Source organism: Anthonomus grandis, chromosome 5, assembly GCF_022605725.1.
Source record: "Anthonomus grandis grandis chromosome 5, icAntGran1.3, whole genome shotgun sequence".
Classification (NCBI taxonomy): Eukaryota; Metazoa; Arthropoda; class Insecta; order Coleoptera; family Curculionidae; genus Anthonomus; species Anthonomus grandis.
The window spans coordinates 24109777-24136832 of record NC_065550.1 but is presented as its reverse complement, the minus strand read 5'-3'; the positions used below and the strand labels follow the sequence as shown (position 1 = coordinate 24136832).

The 27056-nt window shown below is 30.9% G+C and overlaps 1 protein-coding gene across 2 annotated transcripts in view; it reads left to right on the top strand.

Moving 5' to 3' along the window:
- Positions 1-27056, top strand: part of LOC126735909 (uncharacterized) — a 123843-nt gene that overhangs the window by 58327 nt on the left and 38460 nt on the right. For both annotated transcript variants that reach the window (XM_050440027.1, XM_050440028.1), the window contains exon 2: positions 15360-15432. The gene's annotated coding sequence lies outside the window, so the exon portion shown is untranslated. The remainder of the gene's footprint in view (positions 1-15359; positions 15433-27056) is intronic.

Sequence of the window (27056 nt, the reverse complement as noted above, 5' to 3'; positions counted from 1 at the left end):
TCTTAGAATAGAACTATTTTATTCCATAAAGATGTTAAAGCATTTACAAATTATAACTAGTTATATAATTTTTTTAAATGCAGAGAAAGACGTAATCGTAGATTATAACAAAATCCCTGAAAGTATTTCTCATATAAATTCCCTATAGAATCTTACAAATTATATATGTTTAGTAACTTGATATACATATTTAATTTTAACCGTTATGCCAGTTGTCAAAAATAAAAAATTTTTTTAGAAGGAATTAGTAAAATACATATAGATGAAATTTGAGTTTTGTTATATTATTACTGGATTTTGATGACCTAACGACCTAACTACATATATTATAATTATTAGAGTATTGGCTAATTTTTTTTTTAATTATATTTTTAAAACAAATTTTTTAAAAAAGTTCGTTTAAAGTTCTGGATGGAAATATAAGGAATTACATTTAGGTATTACATTGGAATAAAGAGAAAATATTTCTTTAAATAATAATTAAGATCATTGCAATAGAATACCGGCTGAATTTCTTTAATCAAAATTACCTTTAACTTAAGGATGATTAATTCATTTCAGCGTGTGATTTGTGATCAATTAATTTTAATCATTTATTTAATCCCTGATTTTTTGATTCCTAATGGGTTAGAAGATCTTAAGATGGTTTCTGTTTTGTGGAAAATGAAATAAATGAATTTACATTTTTCAGTCTTACTTCCGTGCAGAGTACTTGTTCCTTTTATAGCTATTATCACTCTGCAGACCTCAACATGGCTTTCTTAATAGGGAAGTCTATAAACAGAGCATCAGTAATTTAAAAAAATTAGATTGTGAATCACTTGAAAATGCGGCTATGGAATTCTTCTTGGATCTCCCAAAAGCATATGATCAATATGCTTTTGGGAGATATGATAATTGGGTTGATATAATCATCGCATTTTATTAAAAAACTTATATAATCATCGCATTTTATTAGAAAAAAAAAGAATTGGTGGATTAAATTAAGTATATTTGAGAGGTCACATGCAGAAGTTAGGAAAGACAGACTTGCCCATAAATGGAATTACATTCACGGGGCTCTCTCGACCATAACCTACATTTTTCAAGCGTGATATATCTAATAAATTTATTATATTTTATATCGGCAAGGGTCGTGGATTTATTAAGATCCTCCTTAGATAAAGAATTGGCTTCTGTTATGAAACATGCTTGGTTATGAATGTTTCACACAGGGACGTTTAATATGATAAATGCTCTTTAAATCTTACATAAATGACCTAAATGTTGATATAGCAGATAGGAATGTATCTCTCGACATAAATTTTACATTAGCAAATTAGGTTATTCGTTAAGATTATCAGATACTAACATTTTGAACAGATAGGCGACTATAAAGAGAACACTGTTCAAATTCAAATTTATTACTTAAAATTATACAGTATTGTTACAAAGTTAGTGTTTGTGCCCTAAGTTACAAGTGACTTGTCGGAACACTATATTTAAGAATACAATAATAATTTAACAATAAATTTGAGAGCTTGTTATAAAAACCAAATTAAATTAACTTAGATTAAATTTGTAAAAGTAATATTTAAATTAATTCATTCTTCTATTGTATCAATAAATAATATCTGCAAATATACCTGCAATTATAACATTTGTTTACGTTAGAAAAGGTAGCTTTAACAAAACACTTTTATAGTTACACCTGATCCATTCGGTTATGGGTAAATTAAACAGTTTTTTTTTTATAGCCTTAAAAGCGTGTGGTATAAAATTAAAGATTCTCGGCCCCACATAAGAAATATGACGTTGATAAATTGTAAAATCTACCTTAGTCAAAAAACATGTTCTCTCGTGACAGATCTAGTAATATTAAGGCGTTGGGGTAGAATCTTATAAATGTTTTTATTCTTCATAAAGTTAAGGGTGCTATTCAGGTAAAGTTCTCTTAGAGTGAGAGCACCACTTTCCGAAAACAAATTAACTATTGGGTATCTTTTTGTTTTTTTATTTATTAATTTTAGTATACACTTTAGAACATTGAAAGGCCTTTCAATGTTCTAAGGTATACACTTTTGAGTGATAACCAGGTTTGTTAACATTATGTGCTACACCCACTACCCCAAATTCCAACAACTCACGAGGCATAAATTTGCGTAGTTGAGAAAACTTTTAAATCGTTTTCCTTATCTTTTATGTAATCAATGTGCATATTGTATCTTAAATTTCTATCAATATAAACGCCGAGTTATTTTGTGTACGAAATTGAAGAAATCTTGTTAGTTCCACAGGTTCTTCTGGTTGATTACTGTTATAAATCGAGAAATTTATAAAGTGGGTTTTATTACTATTTAGAGTAAGAATATACTGTTAATAGTAGACATTCTATTATCTGCAAAACGATGGTTGGATCGACACAGTCTCATAGTTCTTACTAATGCTAGAAAATTAAATTTAATTTTTTTGGACGAACCAATATTTGCTGTCAGATCCAGGTAGTACCCTTTGTTTTTACAGATGGTACCTATTTCAGTAAAGGCTAAGGTTTACGATTAGTTATGTCTTAAACAAGTCTTAATAGCTGCTGCTGTTGAAAATTTTACTTACCATGCAAACTTCAATGGTATCATGAAACTTTTAATTACTTTTTAAGATAATAGTATAAATGCTCAGAATTTATTTTTGAAAGTGCATTCGGAGAATATTAATATAATGATAAATTGTTCTAAAATTATTCTTTAATGAACGACACTTAACATTTCAATTACTTTAGAAGAATAAAACGTAATTACCCTTAAAAAATAATATTTTGAAGGAATTCAGGCTGTTAAAAAATAAAAATATGAAATTCAGTAAAATCCCGAAAAATGGTAAAAAATCAATATAAGTTAGAAGCAATTTAAAATGAATTGAGTGATCACTGGAAAAGTGGTAGAAAATATCCCAGACCTATAATTATAATAAATATTGAAATATTATCCTAATCACCTATAGTGAAAATTTCATTAGGCCATGATTGAAAAATAAAATGCTGTAGAAAACTAATAAAAGTATCTTTTCAGAAGACTTTCTAATGGTATGATCATAATACTTGAATACTTTTGATCCAAGATACTACAAGTTCAGATGTTTCAAAATATCTTTCAAATTAAATATAATAAAAATATTTTTCAAATTCAAATATTTTTATCAAAAATTGCTCAAAACATTTTTTTTGATCATTGCAGGAATACATTACCTTAAAAAAAGGAAAAAAGCTCATGGTAATTTTGATTTTCCACAAGAATAAATTGATTTTTTCAAATATCTTCCACACATTTCTGATGATTTTGATAAATTATTACTAAATCAAATATTTTTTTTGTACGACATAGCAAAATGACTAACAAGGTCTTATGTAAGTACGTAAAAATCTACATTTTTTCGTAGAATAATTATTCCATACTTGAAAATATTCTTAAAAAAAAGTTAAAAAGAAAGATATGAACTTAGCAACTTAGCACCAAATTCGAATGAATAAAAATTTAAAAAAAATGAATTAAACCCATATTAATCTGCATAATTATCCAAAACAAACTGATTATAAAATATATCAACCCTGGAAATTGAACAAAGCTCGTAACTGAACCGTTTCTCATCCTTATTTGCTTGAAGCAACGATTTAATCCGAAGCGACGAAGGGTGGAAAAAGATAGGTCAATAAATTGTGTATTTCCAAATATCCCCTGTGTTTAACGTTTTCGGGGGAGGGTCGGGATCAGCATATAAATCGCTATCGTATGTAATTTGCCGAAGAAACGTAGTTTTAATTCTAGTTACTGTGGTCGTAAAGTTGAATAAAAAAAGAACAATGCGTCTCCTCCCTCTGTTTAATTAACCTGTAGAGGCATTCACAACATCCGATTACGGCGTATTTAAATCAAATAGGATGTAGTCCCGATATGGCTAAGATAGATTGCTTGTATTGTTGTCGATTGTTCATTGATCAATTAACCGGAATGATGGGCGGGGATTAGTTTTTATATTTTTTGGTTAACAATAGAAAGTTTTGCGAAATAATGATGATTTAAATAAATAAGTTAATTTAGTCCTTTAGCTCAGTATTCTCTGGGACATCTTTCCTTATCATCTTGGTCTTTATTATTGATATCGCATAGAAGGCCATAGTTCTGCCATGACAATTATAATAATAAAATAACAAAAGCGTTTTCTCCGACTTTATTATTAAAATATGATGTTTTGGCAAGAGAATCCGCCATTGTTAAGTCTGGTTATTTATAGAACCAGCGGTCCAGGAATATTTGACACGATTTCACATCAAAACAAACGCGTATCTCGTGCAGTTACTCAGATATTCCGTTCTATTTTTATTTTCCATCTATCTCTCTCTCGGGTGAAATTATCCGCACCTGCCTGCTGCTACGGTTATGGATAAAGTGAAGTTACGGTTGCTTTTCCGGGTTTTTAATGAAGAAGCAAGCCGAATAGTTGAAAATAAAAGCGTTTATTTTGAAATTTTTATGTTGATTGCACTCTTTTTAATTTTTAAACGTATATGTGTTGAAAATGGAGTGACGTTTTTTTTTTATCTGTAGAATTAAATGGTTTTATTTGGCTCGAGGTTAGGAGAAGTAAAAGCATTTATTTTAGGATAAGTGATCAATTAATCATTCAGATTTAATGTCATCATACAAACATTTTCATGTTTGAGGAATTTATTAATGACTAAGTTCTAGTGAATTGGTGTAGAAATTAAAGAAATATAGTTTTACCAGTTGAAAATAATTTATTTAACTCTCTATGAGTGTTTCGCTACTTATTTTAGCATCGTCAGGTTGGTTAGTGCTAATGAACCTGAAGTTGCTAATATGGTTACCGAAACACGTGATTTTTGGATATACGGAGTTTTATTTTAGCTAGTTTTAAACAACAATAAGTAGCTTTACAACATGAGTTGTTTTTCACATGGGTAAAGCTATAATTTTCCGGTCACAAAAAGTATTATCACAATTTCAACACGATTTGACCTGCGCTGCTGACTGAAAACGGTCTTAGTATCTACTAGCCTAGTAGCCACAGTATAGAAAAGAATATTTAATAGAATATTGCTTAATTGAATGTCCTAAAACGCATAAGTCTTTGAGGTTTTTAGCAAGAAAACAAATATTTTAGTTATTTGACAGATTTAATTAAAGCAACTTTTCTAACGAATCTAGCGTTCATTTAAACTAAATCTTTTAGTGAAAAGAAAGAAATCTGTCTTAAATGCATTCGCTGCAAACAGACTTCATCAAATAAAGGGCTAAGCTTCTCCAAGTACTATAAAACAAATATTCCTTTTACTTAATATTGCTCTAAAGATACTTCTAAAACAAATTAAGGCAATACGAGGTTTGAAAACGACACATTCTTTTTATTTAACCAAAAAAAAATTAATAAATATTTAGTAAAATGCCTTTCCTAAATCACAGAAATTGATGGTTTAAAACATTGAGGTTCTTATCGCAATATACATCTCTAATATTAAATAAATATATACAGTAATGATATTTATCTAAGGAGGAATTTGCACTGTCACCTATTGTAATGATGAGAACTATATTCGTATTACCAATTTGACAGTGAGTTTGGCGTTTTTTTTTAAATCAAATATTGATTTCTAAGAAGACTGACTGACTTTGTTTGTTGATTTAATTGTTTAGTATCTATGTATCCCGAAACGTTAAAAGTAGAAAGAAAATGTCAGACCTGCATTGTCTAATACTGTCTAACAAAAACAAAAGTAAGGACACAAAGTCACGGTCTCATCCAATCTATATAATTTCTTAAAAAAGCTTAAAAGCTACACGTGTTTCGCTCCTGTCGGAGCACAACTCGTAATCGGTTGTAATGTGATCTGTGTAGGTCTAGGCCTGATGATGCTCCGACAGGAGCGAAACACGTGTAGCTTTTAAGCTTTTTTAAGAAATTATATAGATTGGATGAGAACGTGACTTTGTGTCCTTACTTTTGTTTTTGTTTTCGTTTGGTCTCTTAGAGAAAAATGGATGATACGTTTCCATAATACTGATGTCTAACACCAGATCACCACTATTTTACATGGTTATAAACTAGTGAAGGTCATCGCAATGGAAATGAAGTAGACGTGTAAAATGGCTTAGTTAGAATTGACAGTATCCCATTAGCAGAGGTCTCCAAATGTTGGGTCCGCCGTGGTTTGGCTAAAGAGATTTTGTGTAATGTAAAACTTCCCTTTTTCTAGTGCAGGTCTTTGCATAAAATCTTCAGTTCATGATTGTAGCTGTTGACACTGCGGGGGCGTCTTATTTCGCCTATGTAGGGGTTACTGTATTCATAAATGATTGGTTAGATACGTTCTTAGTGTTTGTGGTATTGTGGTGTTGTGGTATTTCCCGATTGGAAGGATGTTTTAAAGTTGTTCTTCCTGGCAATTCCAATGATTTTCTCCGAGGTGCTATTTATAATAAGTAGGTGTGTTGACTCTTCTAATTATTGTTGTTTTCGGTTACATTGGTTTTTGGATCATCTTTCTTATAGGATAGCCATTTGCTCCAAATCTCTGGTTAAATTAATCTGTATGAGAAAGTAAGTAACAGTTTTCCTTCTATATATGTCTATGTCTATCCCTTTTAAAAATAAATACATGTTTACTGAGTTACTAAACTTTTTCCAATATTGATTTATTGGTTGTTTTTGTTGAAACACTGACTCTTATCGTCACCGCATAAAAATATAGCCTTTACGGTATATATTTGAACAACTTTGGGCTCATTTTGATAGGAAATTATTTGTTCAGTAATCTTCAATACTCCAAACTTATATTTTACCCTGTACAATCTGTACCTCTCTTCATTTAAAACCATATTGTTATTATTGCTTATACAACCTATACTACCCGCCTTTAAGTTAAACTCGCCCCCTCAAAAATTATATAAAAGCTTAATTTTCCAACTTTAAATAGGCGGACTACTAATTTTCCCTTGGCGCACCTGAAAAATATTTTACCCTCCCTTAATATTTTAATTACAGTTTGTATATTCTTGCTTAAAACGGCCTTTTATGCTACAAACAATGAGAAAACAGAAGTTTCGAGCGGGCAGAGATTTTACCCAAATTGAAAATAAAATATCACGTAATCCCAAAAAGAAATTACCGTGTTTTCTCCCTGGTCATATTCGCAGTTTTTATTCGGGATAAAGCGGCTGGAAATTTTGAATCCAGAATCCACAGCGCGGACATCTGGCAACATGTGGTTGCTACTGCGGCGGTTCATAAATCTGCAGGTGTTTGAACTGGAAATATGTTTTTGTTTCCTTGTTATGTGCCCAGGCCATATCATGTGGGTTTGTTATCTGAATCGTTTATATTATGGTTTATAGGATTTAGGCTGAAACTGATTTAGTAATAAAGTTTATTTATGCTGAGGATGACACGGTACAGGGATTCTGTATTCATTTAAACTTTTATATAACTTTTAATTGTTGTGATATAAGCCAAGTTATTAGTGATCGCGTAATGATGATGATCATTATATTATATGTTTACCGACTTATGGAGACAATATCATCATTTATTTTATTACCAATACTGATTTAGACTAATTAATCAACTTTTCACTATTTATATTCTTTAATGATCAGTTGTAAGGAGTAACAATGATTAATTAAAACGCTCCTGTTTTTTATTTAAATTATTTGATTTTCTCCGTAATATGGTAATAAATACAGATTGATCTTAATTCAAAAATGAGTTATGACTTTCGACGAGGAAAAAGATAACGAGAAATGTACACGTGTTTATAATCAGAGGTTTCATCAATGCAAAGCATCTGGCTAGTTTGGACCTTGTGGGCTTAAGATATAAACAATTCAAGCAAATTAACACTAGGAAGAGGCTATAGCCCTCAGCCATTTAAAGTCATTGTCAAATCAATTTCACATTTCATTTAAAAAAAAATCTTGATTTTTTCATGAAGCGTGTAAGAGAAATACACAGAGATATAATAATTTAAATTTTAATTAAATAGTTTAAGAAATTAAATAATTTATTATTTTTACACCAATAAAGGAAAAAAAACTTTCTGCTAGTAATTCTACTACTTATTAATATTTGTCCATCTTTTGTTAAACCTTATAAAACTAACTAATCCGTATATATGAGTATACAGGTTGGGGAATCACTCATTACACATAAAGACGTACTTAAAGGCGAAATATGGTAACGCGGACGGATGCATTTCGTGCGCTCTGCCACTCGCCCACTACGTCGCGTCGCGTCGGTATTTTCCACCTTTCAGTACGACGTGAGTAAGCGTCTGATAAGGGTAATAAAATTTTGCAAAATATTACGCGAATATTTGGGCATTTTTAAAATATTTTTCTGATGCAGGCGTATAGTATTTTTCTCTCGCAACTCCTCTAAATTTGTTGGCCTGCTAAAATCGTGTTTATACGTCATGATCTCCTTAAGTTAGCTTCAAAAATAAAGTCACTTGTACATAAATCTGGAGATTTAGGAGGCCATTTAATATTGAAAGTCCCACTAATAAGACGAAGATAAGACCAGCCAATATCGAACAACGGAAAGATTGTATTTCTCTTGTAATGGAAAAGAAGATTTATCTTGCTTTGTCCATCATGGTTTCATTTGCTTTGTCCATCATGGTTTCATAAAATGCCATTCTTCACCACTAGTTTTCGGGAAATATCTCCTGCATTTTTAAATATTTAAAACATTTGTATGCATTTTTTTTCCAAATAGTTGTATGGTACATTCCTCTCGAACACTACTTGATCTTGTTGAATCCACTTATAAGGGACTACAAACCATTTCTTTCTTACTCAAGAACCTTTTTTATAGAAGATTCTTGTGCTTAAGTGTGGCATTTATGACAATCTTGAAGACAAAAGGACGTTTTAAAATTAGAAACCATTTTTCAACTTTTTTTTCGTAAAGAATCGGTATATTTTTAAATATAATTGAAAAGAAATCCCTAGCAGTACTGCCAAATTGCCTCCATAAAACCATTTAGTAATTTGAACTCTTTCAGAAGAAGTATAAACAACCATAATTAGTTAGAAACCATAATTAGAAAAAAATAATGGAGTTTCAAAATTCACTAGTGCAGCATGCAGTGACCCAGCCTTATCTTCAGTTCCCCAGCCTGTATATTATTTTTACCTATAGGTATTATAATGTTTATATGTATAGAAATAAATATTAATTCATTTCCAAGCGACCATAGAAAATACTCGTTCATGGTCGAATAAAATTTAAAACATCATCGAAATAAATACTTTATTATTTTCATCAAAGTAAGAGAAAAACATTTTTCGGATAGCTCCAATCTAATTAACCTTTAAAACCACTGCTGAAATAAATATTTTATTACTTTCATACAAATATAGGCAAACACATTTTGCCAGTTATTCCTTTAACCATTCGTATTTTTTTAATTGTTTTTTAACTGTTCCGTTTATATATTATTTTTAGGTCAATAGAGGCTAAATGATTTTTAACATGTTCCAGGTTGAAAAGCTTTTATAGGCACAGCTGAGTCTAATCATCTATCATTTTCATTTATCTGATAAGACAAAACATTCTTTTAAAAAGTTCGGATGCGATTAGCCTTGAAAATCTTTACTGATTAATTTAATAATTCATTAACAAAAAGAATTAAAAAAATTATGCTTATATAAATGTCTAATAACTTTAATAAATCAATAAATAAAAGTATATACATATGCATCAAAAATTTACGTTCATTTATTGCCCTACAATTCGTAAAATCCCTTATTAATACCTACATAAACGCGGACGGAGACAAACATTTGAATAATGGCATCCCCAAAGCGGGAAGTTAAAATCGATCTACATGGGGGCCGGCAGCGTACAGACTTTAATTTGCATATTTCCATATTTATTAGATTCGCCGCGAGATTTTTGTTATTTACTTTCTTACGCTGATCTTATCGGAACGAATCTTGATGCATATGAAATCAATAATAATGAAGAACCAATAACCAATCCTACCAATAATAAATAGGTAATAAGATGTCAAAGAAGAAATGATTAATTAATTAAATGAAGATTAGAATTTAGAATTATTACAAAGCAACTTGAATTGTCTGTTAATAGCATATTAAGAAATTCTGTTAAGACAGCCAAGAAAATTAATTAATGCGAAAAAGTGGATGACTCACGTTTATATCCCATCTCTAGTATTAGGTTAATCTTCGATTCATGCTGGATCAATGACAATTCAGGCCGTGTTTGAGATTACATTGCGCATGTACAAGATTTCTATTTGATTCAGATAGAACACTTTTTTCTTTGTTAGTGCAGTTTATGCAGAGTAGGTTTCATTTTAAAATGATCAAATATCCCTGTTAGAATGTTAATTTAACGCCGTTCAGCTTTTAGTTCGTAGTTATTCCACGACGTTCTGTTAAAAAGGCCTTCATTTGTTCTTTGTAATTGTCTTCTTGTTCCTCACATGGTTGTGGTTCATTTTTAATTGTACTTTTTTTTTGTAATTTATCAGCTGCAGTTTCATTCTGTGACTTTGCTGAGTTCGTTTTATTTCTGCTACATCAATTCTCTTTAGTTCTGTATAACGTAGTAACTGCATTCGACGTAGATTCTTTATATTACAGAAGTCCATTATCCGAGTAGCCAAATTACATGATAGACTTGCAAACATCTCAAAGCTGCTTAATTGGTTTTTAGTATCTGGTTACTCATGCGATACACCTCAGTCCTAACGTGAAGAGAAAATGGGCAAAAATCTGCTGAATTATCTTAAGAGTCATATTGATTTGATCATTGATTTGAAAGGTCTACTTGAAGTACGAGACAGTCATACGAAAACTTCAATTCCACTTGACTTTTAGTCAAGACGATGTCATAGCAAGCATATTTTCTAAAACTTCATTCAGTAATGATAAATAGTAGAAAACTTCTTTTTTTTTAAATTTTTTCATGAAACTACGTTAAATCTATTGTCATGATTAAAAAAAACCTTTTTAATCACACAAATTTAGCTTATTTTTGTATCTTTATTCATTCAATTATTAAAAATATATATATCAACATTTTTTAACGGCTTTTCTTATAGAAACCAGAAAATTAACGTTTATTAATTTCATTAACTAAGACGGTCTTAAATGTTGTAATTAAATTGTGAAATCATTTATAGGTTTTTATTAAATACATTTTCAAATTACCCTATTTTGTAAATTTTTTCTTACTTATTATTTGAATTTATCATGATTAATTTGATCTTCTCTAATCATTTTTTAAAATATGGGTTACTCCACTCATTAAATTTATTTGAAAATATTTTTCAGTACTTTAATTACCATCATTTTATTACAGTTTTAATATACCAATCGGACAACCTTATTAATTTTTTTCATGTAACTTGTTTTTTATATCTATTCTTTCAATTTAAGCAGTGTTTTTAGAGGTTATTCGAGGCATAAAAAATAAAATGCTACCCCTATTGCCTTTAAAACAATACATTGTGATTCTTAGACCATTATGTATAGTTCTATAAAGGTAAACGAAATGACGAAGATGAATGGATAAGCCTATTACAGGAAACATATATTTTCCTTTATTAGCGTAAAAACAGGAGAATATTTATTTCACCAGTGATTTTAAAGATTCATCACCCAGATACCAGAAAAAAATGGTATTAAACAAATAAACAAATTTATTGATGCTCTTACAAAAGTCTGACACAGGTCAGAAAGATCGATTTATAAATAAATTACGCACATATATTTTACAAAATGTTGTAGATCAGGTAATATCAAAAGTTATTGTTTAAATATGTATTTACACTATAGAAACTTATTAGAAATAAGGTACCCTTTAATCTTAGCTTCAAACTGTTCATTTTAGGACCAGTGACGTGGTAATTTATCGTATAATATGGGTCTATAGAAAGATTATCCTGTTTTCATACCATTAATTTATTATTCCTAGTGAAATGAAAATGGATATTTTCAAAAGCTTGACAAAAGATACACAAACAGGGAACTGAATTTAAACAGTTTTAATCTTCTGCCGAAGATGTTGAACATCGTTAGCAAAACACCTGTCGAGGGTAAAATAAAGAATTTTGGTTAAAGATAAAACTGTTTCGTGATTTGAGTGTCACACCAAAGGTTCCAACTATAGTACTAAACAGAGAATTGACTTCCACCGGAAGGAGCAATTGATTTTTTGGAAATTTGTTTCTTAACTCCTACTTTCAATTCAAAGTGGTCTGAAGTAGTTTTTCACATCTTCGAAATTAAACAGTAAAGTTGCTATGATTTTTATAAATGAGACAAGATGTCCTCAAGGTATATAAGCAACTTTATTTAAACAAAGGCCTACAAGTATCGCGCAGAGGGATAAAAATTCGTTTTTCCAAGGTTTTCCTTCCCTCTCTGCCTGGGAAATACTCTAAATTTCTCTTCGGGTAATTGAAATCCATTTTTAGAAAACTTAAATTCTTTTTTTCAAAAAATCCAGGAAAAATTTCCTAAAAACATCCTGTTTTTTTAAATCTTTCTAGCGTTGATATTTTGTTCGCATTTTTCTTGCTAAAAAATATAAAAATTTTATTATGCTTCTTACATTTCTTCATTACATTTATTTTTCTACTCTTCCTTAATATCAATTTTTATGTATTGGTGTAACATTATTCTTTATTTTTATTATTTGTTTTTGTAGTTATTCTTTTCCTTCTTAACATTTTTTCCTCTTTCCTAATTTTTTCCTTGTGTTTTAATATCTCTACTCTGTTCTCCTCTGTCTATTTAAAAAAAAATCTTCTTTGTTTTTTTTTATTTGTGTCTCCAGTGGTAGCCAATATATACATGGAGTTGTTAAAGGAGCATGCTATAAGGACAACTCAATCCAAACTCAAGGTGTGGTTCCGATATGTCGATTACACATTTATTATTTAGGACAAAAGCGATTTAGAGCTAGCAAACTTTCTGGAGCACAAACAAAAATATCATGCCAAGCATCAAGCTACGATGGAGTTGAGAACCTGAGTCAGCGCTGCCCTTCTTAGACTCCTAAGTACATGGGAATCATTAAAACCCTGTATGGGAGGGCAGACACAATATGCAACAACAATATAGACCTCAACAGGAAAATAGAAAACACCACCAACAGCTTACAACGGTTATCCAAGCAAATTAATAAAGAAATCTATTAAAAAAGCAGCAGAAATAACAAGGAAAGAACCACAGTAACTAGATGCTCCTACAGGATTTTTAATGATTCCTTGCAACAAGAGAACTTCGAAGAAAATCAGGCGAATTGCCTTCACTTCGAAGACAACCGAGTACGAGGTTTAATATAGACCAAACCAGAATCCCTACTGGACACGAAGAACTGCTTATTCCAAAGCCCCTGTGAATATGGAGAGTAATACATAGGCGAGACAAAACGACCACTGGAAGTCGAACATCGAAAGTGAAACCAAACAGGAGAGATTTCCAGAGTAGAATAGCAGAACACTCATCGTCTTTGAAAAGAGTTTGTGCAAGGACCAATATTGGGGGAAAACATTTATCAACAAGAAATGTATATAATCTAAACCAAGAAATCTTCAGTTAGTCCAGTATTGATATCTGGAGCTCTTTACTGTTGGGACACTGTAAGATGCACTTCACACATGGCTTTATTCATTTTTCCCTTAAGAAAAAAAACTGATTACTAGCCAAAAACCCTTTAAATCACTGTCAAGAAATGTTTTCTATTCCCACAATTTCACTGACATAAATCTGAACTATTTTGTGTGAAAAGCCGATAAATACTAAAACTAAAATGATAATAAAATACGTCAACAAGCCCATAAGTAAGATATAAAAAAAAACTCTATGATAAAATATTTCGTAATAACAGCTGACCCGAACATAAACCACCCGCACTTTCAACATGTACATGACATAAAATTAATGGTGAACGCCGCGAGATATTTTCTGTTGGCTTTAATATAGCGCCGAATTGTGTTAACCCAATTACTTCCCTGAGCAATTACAATTACAGTAAAATATCCCCTTTTATGGGAGGCAACTGGAAATCGAGACACGTGCTGTTGTTTTGAAAACAATATATTTCGTTTCTGGAATATGTGATCAAGGAGATTTTTATAATAAAAAACTAGTTTTAATTTCATTTTTACCAGTAGTCCAACTCAGAATATTCTGGGGCTACAAAGAATATTACTTCATGTATCAAATTTTTCATTCAGAATTGTTTTAACTTAAAGTGAAACTATCAGTTGAATAGCTTTTTATTAGAAAATCATCTTATCCTTTGAATAGAATTATGAATAGTAGATATGGGTTTTCAGTTCTTTTAAAAGTTTTATTATTTATATAGTAAGAGTATCAGTAATTTTTTTTCGATAAATTTCATCAGCCTAAATTGGTTGAGAGAGAAACTCACCAATAATCGGTGTAATGGTCTACAGATAATGATAATATATCTTATGACAACTACAACAAATCTTACAAAATATAAAAATATCCTAATACTCTTTAATCTTCAATGGATCTTTCTAGTGATTAAATCTCAATCCAATCCAGATTAATTAATTTATCATTTTAAGTATAAACTAAAGGTCAATTACTATCCTTCTATTTGATAAAGTATATAAGGTGGACTTCTGGACAGCATTGGAGAAGACCATACTGCTAATGTACACGCCTGAAAAATTTATATCTTGGGTGCTGAACCCTGAGGTAATAATATATTAATATGTAACAGAACTTCATAGGCAAAACGTTAAGAGAGAGTAATATTGTTTTACGGATTCTTGACTCCCTAGTTCCGCTTGCCGCTGAGAGGGAAAATGCAATACTGTATTTAGTAGAAGGGGAGTAGGAGAAACGCTATCGCTCGTTAATATTATAGCTCGTTATTTTCACACCCAAGACCTCCATTCACCGGGTTTGTATATTACTGCTGAAATTTTATAAAGAAGTTATTGAAGATGTTATCGAAATTTTGTTGTTAATTAGTTTTGTCGTACTTAGCAGTCATAAAAAGTAGAACTAAAATATTAATTGTATGTGTTTTGTCTTTTCCAACATCCTTGCTAATATTTAACCTTTTTTCTTGGAAAATTTTTTAAAAGTGGTGCAAATGATTACTGCTTTGGAAAAACAACCTGAATAAAAACTTTTTTACTGGTCTTTTTGGTTTCATTGGTCTCTCTTGATACACATCGGAGATATTTAATAGATTCTCTGTTTTGACAAATGGCCTGTATATAGCTAATAGGAATATAATCTTGGAAAAAAAGTGTATTTTAAATTTTTAATGTTTTTTGTTTGTTTTAGATGACACGGTGTAACAAAATGCCGGCTGGAAGCTGGCCACGAATTACGGCTGGATAACTACAAACATTAACTGGTAAGTAAATAGGTTCATATTAAATTTTCTTACAACCTTGCTATTTATTATTTATTTATATTGATTCCTCATAAAATACATGAAGGCTTTCTTAATTCCTAGACCTATTTGTTTCATTCTAGAGATTAACGGTAGTAGCAGTTGAAACTAGAAATTCCTTGCAGATCTGTTAAAAAGGTTTAGTTTTTCTACGTTTTCATCCATTCTTTATCTCCGTTTTAAAACTTTCATTCAGGTAACCTGTAGCTTTCTTTTGATCGGCTTGATGAGAGCCTGAGAGTTGCTTTTTGTATCATTCTTCAAGACTCGAAAAATTATTTATTTGATTATCTAGTTGGGATTGGCGACGTCTTTCTTAAATATATTTGTGAGCTTGTCAAATACTTTATAGCATAACTCTGAAGACTTTTCTTAAAAAAAATCAAAAACAAATCTTTAATTATTAAATTAAATCTCTCTCATTAGTAAATATTCTTAAAATGTCTCAATAATACGATTCATGTTATATAAGGTATATTCCCGCCATTAAATTAATTAATCCCTTCCAGGTTCAGTTCGCTTACATTGAGTTAAGTTGGATTAGGCTATGAATTCATAATCTTTATTTCTAGAAGATATTAGAGCCATCCCTTAATCCGACTCAACTTGGCATGAAATATTTACAGCTTACTTCTTTATAAGATATTTAATTAATATCAAATATTTCATTTATTTTTTAAGTTGGACATATTTATTTTACACAGAATTTATTAAATTCGTATATAAAATTAAACTTAAAATATTTTATATATTCATAGAACATTTATATTTGGTTTCATAGCTAGATGCTAATCTGTTGTCTGCATGTTCTAGAAACGTGCCCGTGGCATGTTTATATTTTTGAATCATCATTATTTCCTTCCATGTTGTAGATTTATTTTCTCGTAACTATAAGAAAATATACCATATTATAATAATATCAGAAATATAGTTGCTAGTTTTTGTTTCGTTTAAGCATTTGAAGTGGTTTTTTAACAAACCATTTTTTTATTACAAATATTAAAAAAATATTTAAAAAATATGTCTTCATAATAAGCATACATCTTCCAAAGAATCTACTTCATAGATCCGACAAATTTAGATCCACCTTCCTTGGCTAAAAATAACATAATCGACACGCTGGTCATAATAATAGCAGTGCCAGCAAATAATTCCCATCCTTTCAAAAGATAATGAGTTATAGGCACTGTAATTTATAGCTTTGAAACTGCTTAACAGTTTATAATAAAGTTAATACCGTGACAAAAGCTAATACGCCAACAAACTTTACATTAAGATCGCCTTGTAGTTCTACAGATATTAGTATTAACATAAAGTTAATCAGTTTTCTTAGTATCTAATACCCTTTCGCGAAAACTATCCTTGACCCATGGGTGCAGTAAATATCTGGAACGATTAGGTTTTTAATGAGATTTACTGCACAGATGCTTGAACTGAACCAGAGTTAATGGAGGCAAAAAGAAAATTAAGACGTATTCCCATTTAAAACTCTATCTTATATCTTTCAGGTACTTAAACCCTGGTTAGTTTCTTTTAGCTATGTGAAGTAGTTTCTTAATAATTCCAGTCACTTGTAACTCTTTCTTTTTTTACTTTTCCATTATATTGGCAGTGCTAGCAAACAATTCCTATCCTTTCAGAAGATAATGAGTTATAGGCACTGTAATTTATAGCTTTAATACTACTTAAGTATAAAGTAAATACCGTGACAAAAAGTAATACGCCAACAAACTTTACATTAAAGTTGCCTTGTAGTTCTGCAGATAGTACTATTAACATAAACCTAATCAGTTTTCTTATCATCTAATATCCTTTCGCGAAAACTGTCCTTGACCTAATGGGTGCAGTAAATATCTGAAACGATAAGGTTTTTAATGAGATTTACTGCCCTGCGATCCGATGCTTGAACTGAACCAGAGTTAATGGAGACAAAAAGGGAATTAAGACATATTCCCATTTGAAGTTCTGTCTTATCTCTTCCAGGTATGTAAAGCAGTTTCTTAATAATTCCAGTCAGTGGAAACTTTTTCTCTTTTTACTTTTCCATTATAATAGCATTGCTAGCAAATAATTTCCGTCATTTCAGAAGATAATGATTTATATGCACTGGAATTTATAGCTTTAAAACTACTCAGCAGTTTGTAATAAAGTTAATATCGTGACGTAATACGACTAATACGCCAACAAACTTTTCATTAAAATAGCCTTGTAGGTCTAGAGATATTACTATTAACATACACTTAATCAGTTTTCTTATTATCTAATATCCTTTCGCGAACACTATCTTTAACCGCCGATGTAAATACCAGGAACAATTAGATTTTTAATGATATTTACTATTCTGCGCTCGGATGTTTCAGCTAAACCAGAATTAATGGAGGTAAAAAAAAGAAGTTAAGAATGTGTTTTCAATTATTGCTCTCTTTCAAGTACTTACCTCCTTATTAGATGAATTCCTGGATTATTCCTTCTAATTATTTTTACTAATTCCAGGAATTTGAACTATTGATTTTCTCTGTCGAGTACACACAATTCTAATTCGTTTTGGTATTTGAAGCATTTTATTATTAAGCTCTTAAATGTCGAACTTTTCCTGATTTGTATTCTCTAGTTATTTGAAAAAGATTCTTAAAAACGCCAGACAACTGCAACTATTTCTTTTTTATTTACCCATAATAAAAAATACCCATCTGTTCGAAAGATAATGATTTATTGCCACTGTAATTTACTTAAAGCTCTACAGTATTTTTATTAACATCAACTTAATCAGTTTTTTATTGTCTAATATCCTGTCGAGAACACTGTCCTTGACCTAACGGGCGCAGTAAATATCCGGGGTGATTGGGTTTTTAATGATATTTACTGAGTTGCGATTTAAATTTAAAGTTATTCCTAATTAATATTTATTAATTAGGAATATTATATTTCGAATTCCAAATTAATAGTGACAAAAAAGGAGTTGGGTATGATAGGTACTCACTAGTTTATAATAAAGTTACTATCGTGACAAAAACTAGTACGTCAACAGACTTTACATTAAAATCGCCTTGTAGTTCTATACAGGGTGTTCATTTGAAACTTCCCACCACGGATTTATCGAAAATCACTGGTTAAAAAAAAACGCCGAAATACGTCAAAAGGTTTGTCAAGGGGGACAATTTTCTAACCTAAAACTACTTCACCCCCTTTCATTACTTTACGACGAGTTTCCAGATAAATAGATAGGGCGAAGGAGGCCTATAGAATGGCCTGCTAGATCTCCTGATATAACGCCGTTTGAACAGTGGTTTTCGATAAATCCGTTGTGGGAAGTTTTCAAATGAACACCCTGTATATATAGATATATAAAAAATAATAATACCTAATCAGTTTTCCTATTATCCAATATTATTTCTTTAACTATCTTTAATCGCCAATTTAAATACGCGGAACAATTACATTTTTAATGATGTTTACTGTTCTATGATCCAATACTTCATCTAAACCAAAATTAATGGAGATAAAAAAGGAATTAAAAATGTTTCCCCATTTCATCGCTTTTTCATCTCTTCCAGGTAATTATAATCCTGGTTAGCTTCTTCGAAGTATTTGACATTTTCTTATTAATTCCTTTATAGTTGAATTTCTGGATTATTTCGTCCAAGCATTTTTTACTAACTCCAGAAAATGATACTGTCGATTTTCTCTATCAAGTTCACACAATTCTCATTCGTTTTGATATTTGAATCATTTTATTATTAGGCTATTCAGTGTTGATTTTTTTCTGGTTTGTTCTTTCCAGTTATTTAAGAAGTTATTTCCAGTTATCCAGAAATTTACTCGTAGCTTAACAGTGTTTCTATTACCATAAACATAATTAATTTTTTCATTGCCTAAAATCCTTTCCAGAACACTGTCCTTGACGTAACGGGCGCAGTAAATATCCGGGATGATTAGATTTTTAATGATATTTACTGCCTTGCGATTCATTGTTCCAAATTAATAGAGACAAAAAACCAGTTAAAAAGTGTTCCTATTTGACACTCTTTTTCATGATTTTCAGGTACTTACAAAGATTGTATTACAAGGTTTGTTTTTTCCAGTTAAATTTGTTTTTAATAATTCTAGATACTTAAAACAATTTCTTATGTCTTCTATAGCATTGGCACTGGGAGGACCTGTTAGGAGTAACAGCGTGGGCAAAAAATAGTTCATTGGTGATATTGTATATATTGTAAATATTGGCCACGCGCAAGTTTTAGGCGAGGACAAACTGGAGGATGAGGTCAGAGATTAAAATATCTTGCTTAATCTTAATCTAAGTTTTATTGGTCATGCAAGCTCAGTTTGTCAAAAAATATCATTTTCTCTTAAATAGCTGCATGAGTTTAATTATCTTTTGCCTACTAAAACTGAAATGATAGCAACGGAGTCATTGGTCGTATCTCACTGTCATTATGGTGATTGTGTTTATTGCCATTTTTTAACACAACAAAACACATCTAAAGAGCAAAAAATTCAAAAGAATTATTTTTGTTAAACATCTGCATTTTGATACCCTTATTCAAAAGTAATAAAATATATCTCTCCAGACTATCGACCTCAACTATTGGTCTGCTTGCAGATATTCATGCAATGTGAACTAAAAATAATAATTCTATGAAGGAGTATGATGATCATGAAGATGAGTATGATAAATGAACTAATTGATATTGATGTTCAAGTTCTACAGCTCACAGAGTCCATCAGAATTACATTTTTTTGTTAAGGAATGTCTTGTGTGGTCTTGAGAGTACCATTAATTTGACCAGATGTTGACAAATGTATAGATAGAAAGAATAAGGTTAAATGAATAAAAAGCTGAGGAGAGCTTAGAAACTTTTAGCTAATTACCAAAGTAGGATGAATCTAGATGTTGACGATATTGAGACTGTAGATATTTTAAGCCCAAAAAGAAACCGATGAAGAATATATTTGGATTTGAAAAAATAATTAAAATCTATATTGTTGTGAAGAATGTTGTGTAATGAAAATGCTAGTAGATAAATAATTGAAAGTAGAAAACAAGGCATTCAGACTTGGGAGGGAACTGTATGCAGTTCTTGCCTTAAAATTAAAAAGCTAAGTAGGCCAACCGGCACACAGTGTTGCGCCTAATGGACAAAAGTCCAAAAATAAAAGTCGGTCGATAATAAAATTAAGTACCGTACTATTTACAAAATAGCTGCAGACACTTATCACAAATATTTTTTTTTTTATAAAATGCGTGTAAACAACACAACGGAGCTCCGAAACTTTATCATTTAATTTGTTTATTTTGTCGCCATATAAAATACCCACACTTTAAAATAAGTATTTCTCCGGTTCTGTGCGTATAAGTAGAAAATATTATATTGTGTTATAGTGACCAAAGGTGCTTAGTTACATATAGGTATGTACTGATTTATACTCACTTATTTAATATATTAAATACTAAATAAATGAAAAAATAGCAATATTTTAATATTAAGCTATCTTTGAGAAAACTTTTAAAAAAATGTCCGCATATGTCCTCGACAATTTTTTGTATATTAGTACCTCAACTAGTGTACTTTATTACACTATGTTGTTTTCCTGCCCCAAACTGCCCCTTTTTTAGTTCTTAATTTTTTTAGATATGGCTTACACTATACCAAAAAGAGTTTTATTTGAAGAATGGTTGGTAAGCAATCAAAATGATAAGGAAAAAAATATTTTTTTGAAAATCAAATCAATATTAAATCTTGATGAAGATATCTGCAGTGAAACAGAAAGCCATTTAATTGACCAAAGTCATTTGTTTTGTATAAAAATGAAGGATTTATGGCAGAAAAGTCATCGAACCCGCAGCCAGTTAGAAAAAAATCACAGCCAATGGCTAAGTGGATCTATCACTGTTGATATAACTGAAGTTAACCAAGGGCCTTCACTTAGTCATGTAGAAGAAAGAAACTTAGTCGGAAGGCCTCGAAAATCATTCGAAGACTCTTCTTTAAAAACAAAGAAACGGAGAGTAGAGCCTTTGCTAAAAAACTATACCGTTGAAGAATTGCGTTTCGCTACAGAACACTGTATGGATTCTTCTAATGAAAAATTTTCTTCTGAAAAAAAATGTTTGAGTACTAAGCAAGCACTGGCTCTTTTTTATGATATTGATCTGTCAGTTAGAAAATATAACACTTTACGTTCTGTTGTAAATGCGCTACATCCTGATTGCTTCCGGAGTTACCGTGCCTTACTGCAAACAAAAAAAAAATATTTACCTAATAATATTACCGTAACAGAAATATCTGCAGAAGTTGGTCTTCAAGAATTGTTACAAAAAACAACAGACAGTATCCTTAATATTTCAAATTTAAATATTTGTCAAGTGTTCAATCTAAAACTTATTTGTAAGTGGGGTTTCGATGGCAGCTCGGGACACAAGCAAAATATAATAGCAAAAATTTGAATCGGCATCTAATACAGATGAATATATGTTTTTAACAGCATTGGTTCCAATAAAATTAGTTGATAGCTGCAATAATGTAATCTGGTCTAACCCAAAAACAAATTCTACGTTTTACTGCAGACCCATCAAGTTCGCTTTTATAAAAGAAAATCCTGAAGTTGTTCGTCAAGAAGAAAATGCCATGGTTATGTCTGTAAACGAGTTGAAAGTTTATACTACTTCAATTAAAAATAAAGATTTAAGTATTTCCTACGAGATGATTTTGACTATGTTTGATGGAAGTATAGCAAATATTTTGTCCGAAACAAACTCATGTTCAAAATGCATCATTTGTGGAGCCACTCCCAAAGAAATGAACTCTGATACGGTTTTAGATAAATCTCCAGTAACCCAAAACTATCGTTTTGGCATATCAACTCTCCATTGCTGGATCAGGTTCTTTGAGTGTTTGTTGCATATTGCATACCGGTTGCCAATTAAAACTTGGCAAGTGAAAGGCGCAGAAAATAAAGCAATTACAGAAAACACAAAAAGGACCATCCAGGAGAATTTTAAGAGCAAAATGGGTCTTATAGTTGATAAGCCAAAGCCAGGATATGGCTCCACAAATGATGGCAATACTGCCAGGCGTTTTTTTCAAAATCCTGTTTTAAGCTCTCAAATAACCGGAATCGATAAAGAACTAATTGAAAATTTTCATTTAATTTTAAGAATTTTGGCGTCTGGTTGTAACATCGATATAACCAATTTTCGCATTTTGCTAAATGACACTCGTAGGTTATACTTACATTTATATAGCTGGTACTATATGCCAAGTTCGGTGCACAAAGTTCTTGTGCATGGCTGTGACATAATTGATTTTTTTGAATTGCCTATTGGGCAACTTGCGGAAGATGCTTTAGAAGCAAGGCACAAAGAATTCAGAAAAATCAGATTATGTAACAGCCGAAAAACTTCACGGGTAAATGCCAACACCGATATAATTTCAACTCTTTTACTGACCTCTGACCCAGAATTATCTTCTTATAGACAATCTACTAAAAAAAATAAAAATATTTTGTATGATAATAAAATAAAAGAGTATATAATTATTGAGAATTCTCAGAACACACTGGTAGAATCTGTTTTTGGCTTAGAGCTATCTAGTTCCTCAAGTAGTGATGATGATCAGTCTGACTAGATTTTTGACTTATTTTTCTGAACTTTTTGTCATTTATGAAAAATAGAGGTAATGTAATATTTAGTACACTGAAGACTTGTTTTTTTTTTCAATATTTTTAAGCAAATACTTTTGTTTAATTTGTAGTGTGTAATATTTAGCATATAATTATTGAAAGCTTGTTTTTTGAGCAAATACTTTTATTTTATTGTTTGTTATGAGACAAATATAAATTAATTCAGTTATTTTATTATTAATTGCTTTTCTAATTTGGGCGAGGAAAGTTGTGAGCAAACTCTTCTTGTTATATTTTTAACATTATTTTAGTAAAAAACTTCAAAAGAGTTAAAAAAAAAAAAATACAAAGTTTACTTTTTTATTTTAACAGCTTATTTTAATTTTGTCCAATTACCCCTATACCACGCAACACTGTGCGGTAGTATGATTATTAAGGTTGGTGGTTTGCGAAAACGATACTATTATTTCCCCCTCTTGTTCCCGATGCTGCTGTAGGAGTAATGCACAGAATGCAACTCTTGAAATATTCTTTCTCACACCTAAGTCCTTTTGTAATTTTAAAAATCAAACACCTACAAACAATCGTGAAAAAAATTATATTAAATGATGACCACATGTTACAGACTCATTTATTAGCTTTAAAGTGTTATAGTTATAAGCTGTTTTTTTACGGATGCCTGAAAATATGCTTTACAGTACTGCATTCCTTTAGTGTATTTAATATGAAACTTGTAATTGATTCAGAACCTCAAGGACATCTATTTGGTTTTTACCTCTGGTCAAAGTCAGTTTCAGAGAGCTTTTGATCTCTTTGCCAGTTTTGGATTTCATCCATCAATAAAAGAGCCCACTAGTGGAAATACAAAGCCACTGTTGGCGATGTTCCTCTGTCAGACCATATGAGATTAAATCGGAAGCTATACATTGAGGAACTCTCCTCCAATCTAACCAGGTGCATATTTCTGTTAAGAAACTTGATAGATGAAAGATATTTTCACTCCCTAATGACCTACTGCTTGTTAAACTGGGGTCGTTCTGTTCATACCTTCAAAATATTTGCATTACAATGAAGATGCGTGAGGATAATTTCTGGTCTGGGCTACAGAGATTGCTGCAGGTTGGAATTCAAGAAACTGGGTATTCTCACATTACCGAGTGCCTATATCTTGCAATTCTTACTGTGTGTTATGAACAACGTTTGTGGGGTTATGACTCATGCTGATATTTATTTTCTAGAAGACTATACACATTCCGTAATGGTACTTCTTATTATGCTGTTCTGCTGGTTTGTTTCTTTCAGGCATTTGAAGCAGCTAGGCATTTGAATCAATTTATTATCTCTTCCAGTTACTTGGAATCCCTATTCATTTCATTCAGTTATATGAAACATTTTTTTTACTAAGTCGACCTAAATAGTAATAGAATAAAAGTAAAATCTGTATTGTTGTGACGAATTCATAACGAGTTACTTATTTTATTGGGTATTACGTCATTATAATTGTTCTTCTTTTCAATTTGTGGGACTGTGAGATAGTATTTTTTAAGTGCTCATATTTACATATCATTTTACTCATCATCTTACACACTTATTACATAAATAACTATTCTAAATTGATTTTTACTATAAGTGACTTTGACCAATAAAATAAGTAATTCTTAATAGTTGAACTCTGGGTTTGTTTGTTCCAGGCATTTGAAGTCGTTTGTTAACAACTCTATGCAGTTAAAGCAATTACGTACTACTTCTCCAAGTACTTACAATCCTGGTTCAATTCTGCCGGGCATTTAAAATATTCTCTTATTAACACAACAACACCAATAAAATCCCCTTATCTTCTACAGTATTACTATAAGCATAAAATCAGTTTCCTTATTGTCTATTATCCTTTCGCGAAAACTGTCCTTGACCTAACGGGCACAGTAAATATCCGGAACGATTAGGTTTTTAATGATATTTACTGGCCTGCGATACGATGCTTCAGCTGAAGCAGAATTAATGGAGACAAAAAAGGAGTTAAGAAGTGTTCCCGAGTCTCATTTAAAAAAGTAGGCCACCCGATGTTGCTGACTTCGACCGAATGAGACAAGAAAAGACAATCTCGGCCGCACGAGAACAATGGCCTTATCGCGCGTCCCGGTTGTTTAAATAAAAAAAAAAAGAATAAAAAAAGCCACACGCGGAACGCCAGGGTTTCGGTATTTTAACCGATAGAGAATAGTCACGTTTTTGGCAATGATGTGGCATGCGATATTGATGGTCGCTATGGGTCATACGTCAATAAAAATTGAACAATAACGTTTGAAAAAAGAGGAATATCGAGAAGGTAGCGTGAGAAACTGTATAGGCATCAGGCTTTTGAATAGGGTGTTCAAAAATTGGTTCGGGATTCTCTTTTTTGCCTTAAAGAATTGATTTTAAAAAAGAAATTACTTTTATAATAAAGACGGAAGGTAATTCAAAGCTATCCACGATTCTTTGTTGGTATGCATTTTCGATTCTTAACAATTCTGATAACAGTTCAAATTTGTTTCTTTTAGGCTTTTCTTATATCTTTCACAATATTGGTTTGATTCTTCTGGGTACTTGTAATCTTTTAAGAGACTGGGTGCCGCCAGGCATTTTGTTGCTTTTTATAACGTATACACATATTTCTTTCAAAGTCTTAAAAACCGATTTATATCTATCAGCTTTCGTTCTTATGAAGAAAAAAAAACCGTATTTGATGAAACTACTTGAAATATATAAAAAAAAACTTTATGACTTCTGGCTTGTCTCTTTCGTGTGCATTTAAAGTCGTTGCTTAACGATTCCAGGCACTTGAGACCATTTCTTATCTCTTTCTTTTTAAGCATTTTAAACATTCCCTCATTAAATCCTTAATAGTTTAACTACGGGTTTTTTTTTTTAAACATTTAAAGTAGTTTTTTAAGTCTAGGTAGTCTAGTTACTTAAAATCCTGATTCATTTATTCTTGCTGAGATCCATTCTTCTAGACTTTCTAAGTATTCTCTTATTAATTCTTCAGTAGTTTAATTTCTGTTTTTTCTCTTTCAAGCAAAAGACGATTTAACTCTTTTAACAATTCCAGGAAGCCAATTCTTATCTCTTTTAAGTACTTATACAGGTTCCTTTCTTTTAGATACTTTAAGCATTTTTTAAAATTATTTTCGTTAGGTGGTTGAGGCTCTGGTTGATTTATTCTATTTATTTATAATAATTCTTTGTAGTTGAATTCTTTTTAAATAGTTTCCTATTTATTCCAGGCAGTTAAAACTATTTCTTATCTCTTCGAGGTATTTTCAATCATGGTCAGTTTCTTCCAGGCATTCGGAGTACACTTTCTCATCAATTCTAGAGATTACAATTCTGGTTAATTACCCCAAATTTTAAGCATTTTCCTAGTAATTCGCCAGTGCTTGAACTCCTGGTTAATTTCTTCCAGTCTTTTCAAGTACTTTTTCTAATAATTTCACGTAAAAGAAGCAATTTCTTACGTTTTAGTAGTTTTTAAATTACATTTAGTTAATGACACAGTAGGCTCCTCTATTAGTGAAATTCTCCTATGCTTGTAATATTTTTTTAGTTAGATATGACGTTAGACGACTTTTTATTAATCTGGCTGACTCACTTTTGTGAGTATTGAAAGCAATGTAATGTGGATTAGGGAGAAACTTAAATAAAGGAATGACTGTGGTTACTTAGGTAATAATTGACTTGTCCTAGAAAAATAGGTTAAGACACAAAATCATTCCTGCGGTATCAGTAAATTAAGAAATATTTGGATGGTGATTTACTCATAAGTACAGGATCTTCTCAGCTTCTACTTCTGCTAAAAAAACCATGCTAAAAAATTGTTGACCAAATAAAAGCAATATTGCATTCTTCAAGATTTCCAAATATCTAAAGTTCCTAATTTTGGTATTCTTATAGTGTAACGCAAGAAACACCTCCACACTATA